Raw genomic sequence first — 5327 nt, 5'->3', positions numbered from 1 at the left:
GCCTCCTGATACATTTTTGCTTGGTGGGCACCTCCAAAGACGCCCTCCTTCATCACCTCTGACTTAGTTTAGCAGCAGCTCTTTCAAGTCCCTGCTAATCCCAGAGATCAAGGGGTGATCAGTCCTCCCTGCCATTCCCTTGCTGCCCCCACCCTTGGCTCCTGCCGAACTCCGGGAGACACCACATCATCAAAGAACATTATTCATGGTGAACCTTTGCTGAAGCCCAGCTTCCCTGGTGCCAGGGCTTGGGGGCAGGGTTGGATGGGTTGGTGAGGGGGGGGGGTGGCTGATGCAGAGCTGGGACCCAGGAGGCTTTAATCGTCAGCCTTGACATTCTTCCTCCTGCATGCCCAATTCTCTCCAGCCCGCCCTGCTTGGACCTCCTCCAGATTGGTGGGGGGAGCAGGTGGGAGATGGCTAGGTCCAATTAGAGCAGCCCCTGAGCTTCTCAGAGACATGAGCCAGTCATGCCATTTACATGACAACAGCCTCCCACGTCTCTCCCCCATCCCACCAAAGGCTCCCAAACAGTCCTGGCCCTGTCAGGTGGGTAATGGGGAGCTTTGGATGAGGCCCCATAAGCCTTTCACATCATAAAGGGGCCTTGAGACCCAGCTGCTGCCCTCACTCAGGGGTGAGCATGGGTGGGGCCCTGTGCAGCCAGAGGGACTTTTTTCAATATGACCCAAGTCCCAGGGTGGGTGGGTTGCTGGGAGTGGAGAGCTACGCATTTCAGGACCCTAACTGCACTGCAGAGTCTCTGTGGAGGATCCACATTGTGAATTGCAATGCAAGAAGCTGGGCTGAAGCTTTCTTTTTTGTTTTATAAAGAAATTTTTATTGAGCACCTATTATATGCCAAACATTATGGAGCTAGGGATCCAAAGCAAACAGAACAGGCAAAAGTCCTTACCCTTATGATGCTGACATCCTGGTGCAGGGTGGGGTAGGTATTTAGTATGTTGGATGTAGTCCGTGCATGAAGAAGAGAAACAGGTGGGGGATATGGAGTATGAAATGGTAGTAATTTCAAATAAGGTGATTGGGGAAGGTGTGGGTGAGCAGGAGGCTTTGTAGTAAATACACAACGGAGCTGTGGTTCCCTCCCCTGTGGGAAGCCGTCCACTGTCGATACTCTCATGCGAGTGCACCAAGGAACTCGAGCCGATGGGCCTTGGACGATGGGCAGGGCTAGTACTGTGCACCATTGTTATGTTGAGATAGCGGTGGCTCAAAGCAATTTCCTGACCTGATAGCCTCCAAGTAAATGGACCTTGCTGATTGTCACTGATCTTTATTGACCTTAGAGACAGTCTGTCTGCTACCTGTTTGCCATGCTTTACTGAGGGCAAGATGTGTATCTAAAACTGAATAAAAAGCAGATAAGGCCAGGTTTCAGGGTGCCCTCTCCAAGAGAGAGGCCTCCGTGAGAAGAAATAAGTCATCTTTCCTGTCAAAAAGCAGTGTAGACGGCTGCCATTTTGGCCTGTGTAACTTGGCAGCTGCCGTGTTGGCCGCATGGCTCGCAGCTCCCCCGGGGGCCCCCATCTAGGAACAGCAAAGGCCAGCCCTCCCTTTGAATCAGCCAATCGCAAAAGACTGTGCGCCCGAGCTCCAGTCAAGAGCAAGGGACAGGTCACGTGCGTCAGGGATCATAAAGCCGAGCAGACCACCTGCTGGGTGTGCACCTGCTTCCAGACCACGTGTAAAGATGTTTGCCTTGCTGCCTGCCTCCCGAGTATGTTTTGTGTCCTTCTAGGACCCCTGAATTTGGGGTTTGCCTTATTTATAACAATTTGGGGGTGCATCTGGAATACCATTTGTCGTCACAGGGAAATTGGACCCCTCTCCTGAGGAGGTGCGCCCCGCTGCCAAGTTGCGGTGGCCTGAGTGAGGAGGGACAGCCATTACCCCTGGGCCGACTATGAGCTCGGGATCGAGAGTCAGCCAGCAATGCAGGAAGGGCCCAAGCAAGACCCGCAGCAATCAGGTAACCTCATGCGTGAGCCAAGGTGGGAAATTGGACTGAGTACTACTTTGATGATTGGGTATCTTCAGAGGTCAGGCATATGTGACTGGGATGTGTCTTGGACATAAACCGAGTGCGGAGTTCTGATCTGCGGTTCTGTTCTTTTGCAAGAGAAACGGCCAGAGAGGGATGAAGCAGATTTTGGGGAGTACGGGAAACCTCCAACATGGGGTATTGAGTACATACTAGTCACAAAGGACCTGCTGAGGATGGGAACAGAAATTCTAGGCCTAGGGAATACAGTCTCCCAAAATAGTCCATTGGGAGAATGCTGAGATTCTGGGGAGGCAAGTTCCTGAACCACGGACAGAAGACATTGCTCTTGGTGTAAACTTTCAGTGTTGTGCACACTTGTATGAGTGTTTGTTGATGTTTTGTGTCTCTTTGTTTTTTGTTTAATTTGTTTAAAGATAGGGCAAGTCCCACTTTGGGGAAGCCCAGTTACGGGTGGTGAAGCTGAACACGTGACAGAGTTTGAAGGAACATCCCAGCAGCTGCCAAGAATCCTTATTCTTGGGGATTCATCCTGCTCTCCCTGGCAGGGTGTTGGCCCGCCAGAAACTCTTAGCTACTGAGATTTCTGTCTGTATGTCTGTAATGCAATTTTGGCTAACTTTTAGGGACTTTAATTTGCTCTTCCCTGATTTATGATTTTGCTGTGCTGGGTTAAAATTTTAAGATTCTAAGGTTGATTTAAAAGTGTAATATTTGTGAAGGTTGCAACCTAGGAAGTTAAAACAAAGGCAGCTAATTCCAAGCCTAACAAACCATTATCTTCCCCACCTGAGGCAAAGTGGGAGGGGAAAAAAAGAAGAAGAAGAAGAAGAAAGCCATTTTACTCTGAGCAAAAGCCCTGAGGTTTTTAAGCGGCAGAAAGGGAGGCAGTACTTGTCGAGCTTGGCACGGTGGAGAATTTTGCAAAACACCGCCCAGCATCACATCCATTAAACATCTGCTTGGCAGCATTGGTATCAATGTGGACAGGGACCAGAACGGGACCAGGACGGGAAGCGGATAGCCCACGCCTGCTTGTGATGTCACAAACCCACACAGGCCAGCCGAGGCAGAACTGAGGCTGGCTATGGAGCAGTCACAACTTTGCGGCTTCTGTGCCCTTGAGGGTAGGGCAGCAAGGAAATGGGCAGGCGGCAGGCGTGTCCTCCCAGCGTTTTCTCTGAGACATTCAAAGTATATTGTATCTGTGATGTTACTAAAATATAAAAATGTAATAGCCAAGTTGAAAATAATTAATTCTGTGGTCAAGACCAATTCTTTTTTTAAAAAAAAAATATATTTTATTGATTTCCCACAGAGAAGAAGGGAGAGGAATAGAGAGTTAGAAACATCGATGAGAGAGATCGACCAGCCGCCTCCTGCACGCCCCCCATTGGGGATGTGCCCTCAACCAAGGTACATGCCCTTGACCGGAATCGAACCCGGGACCCTTGAGTCCGCAGGCCGGCGCTCTATCCACTGAGCAAAACCAGTTCTGCAAGACCAATTCTTTAATGCTACAACTGGTTTAAGTTTTAATAATCTTTAAATTGGGTATATTTGATAGCTTTTCCGAATGTAATATTTTGAGAATTTAACTGAGAGACAGCTTTGTGACATCTCAAGGGCCCTGAGGTGACACAAAGGTCTACTCTCTACCTAAAAAGAAATATTTTTGAACTAAATTCGACCAATACAATATACATGAAATTACATAAGGAATCAAGCTACGCAGGCTGGGTTGGGTAACAAGATTAATGCCCCCATGATAATGGGCAGTTCTTGCTTGGGGGCATATGACTCCCAGCCAGATTAGTGTGTACTTTCCTTGAACAGAAAGAGCAATCACGGTTATTGGTCAAGAAAATGCTTTAGGTAATAATTGGCTTTAAAATCTCAAAGTTGTTAAGATATAATAAGTAAATGTAACCAAAATGAAGAATTTGGATAAAACCTTTTCAGTAATAATTACAAATATGTTAATAATGAAAGTCCAGTGACTCAAGAGGAGACAGACTGTGCTCTCTGTTGGAGGAAGGGGCCAGCCTGTTTAAAAAAAAAAAAAAAAGCCTAGCCAAAACCGGTTTGGCTCAGTGGATGGAGCGTCGGCCTGCGGACTGAAAGGTCCCAGGGTCGATTCCGGTCAGGGCATGTACCTTGGTTGCGGGCACATCCCCAGTAGGGGGTGTGCAGGAGGCAGCTGATCGATGTTTCTCTCTCATCGATGTTTCTAACTCTCTATCTCTCTCCCTTCCTCTCTGTAAAAAATCAATAAAATATATTTAAAAAAAAAAGCCTAAAAGAGAATAAGGACAGACAGGAATGAGACCCTTGCCCTGCCTTCCCCTTCCTATGCAACCAGGGGAATGATTTGAAAGTTGGCGATGGCTATCTGGGAAAGGGAGCACCTGGCTGGCCCTGGTGTGCTTCCAGCAGATGTAAGATTTCCAAACCCGGGAGCCCCAGTGGGACTCAGAACCTGAATAAGGCCTTCAATATTCAGCAAGGCAAAGAAGGGTCTTCCGAATTTACCACGACTAAAACATCAAATGAGAAAGTGCTCTGGGCCAGCCCCTCAGGACCTGTTGGGCCAAGAAATAATACAAGTTACATTTTGTCACCAATAGTTGGCCTGACATTTCAAGAAAACTGCAAAGGTAGAGAACTGGAAGGATAGAAGTGCAGAAAAGCTGTTAAAAGAGGCTCAGAAGATCTATGTACATAAAATAAGGCAGAAAGAGAAAACTAACATAATGTTCACAATTTTAAAACAAGTGGCCTAGGGAAGGGCTGGCCACAGCAGTAACCTTAACATGTTATCTCTAAGGAAAAATCTGGCAGTTTAAATCCAAGCGCCTAGAGGCCTGGGAACAGCCTGCTCCCTCCTCCTCCTCCTGCCTCTAGCCTCATATGCCTATACATAATTTTCCAAAGTCTTTGGTAATTTAAGGGCTTTGGAACATTGCTGGATTAAATGATAAACATCTAAATATATTTTTTTAAAAGGGAAACATTAATTGCTAGACACATTTTAATTTGCCTGCTCTTAGTTTTTATCACAAAAGGTCTCTTGTACTTTGTTGAAGGTATATTTTCTTGAAAGTAAAAGTGCATTTAAAGTACGTTCATAAATGTTAATTTAAGAAACGCTGGCTGTTTACTTTTTAGTAATCATTGAAAAATTAAGGTTTCTAAGAATGAAGAATTCTAATACATTTTAAAGAAAAAAAAAAGAGAAAAGGCCTGTACGAGTTGCTGATGGTATGACAGGAAGAAAGAATATTAGAGTAGAAATACTTAA

This window comes from Myotis daubentonii, chromosome 2 (genome assembly GCF_963259705.1).
Source record: "Myotis daubentonii chromosome 2, mMyoDau2.1, whole genome shotgun sequence".
Classification (NCBI taxonomy): Eukaryota; Metazoa; Chordata; class Mammalia; order Chiroptera; family Vespertilionidae; genus Myotis; species Myotis daubentonii.
Note: the sequence above shows the minus strand (reverse complement) of the source record.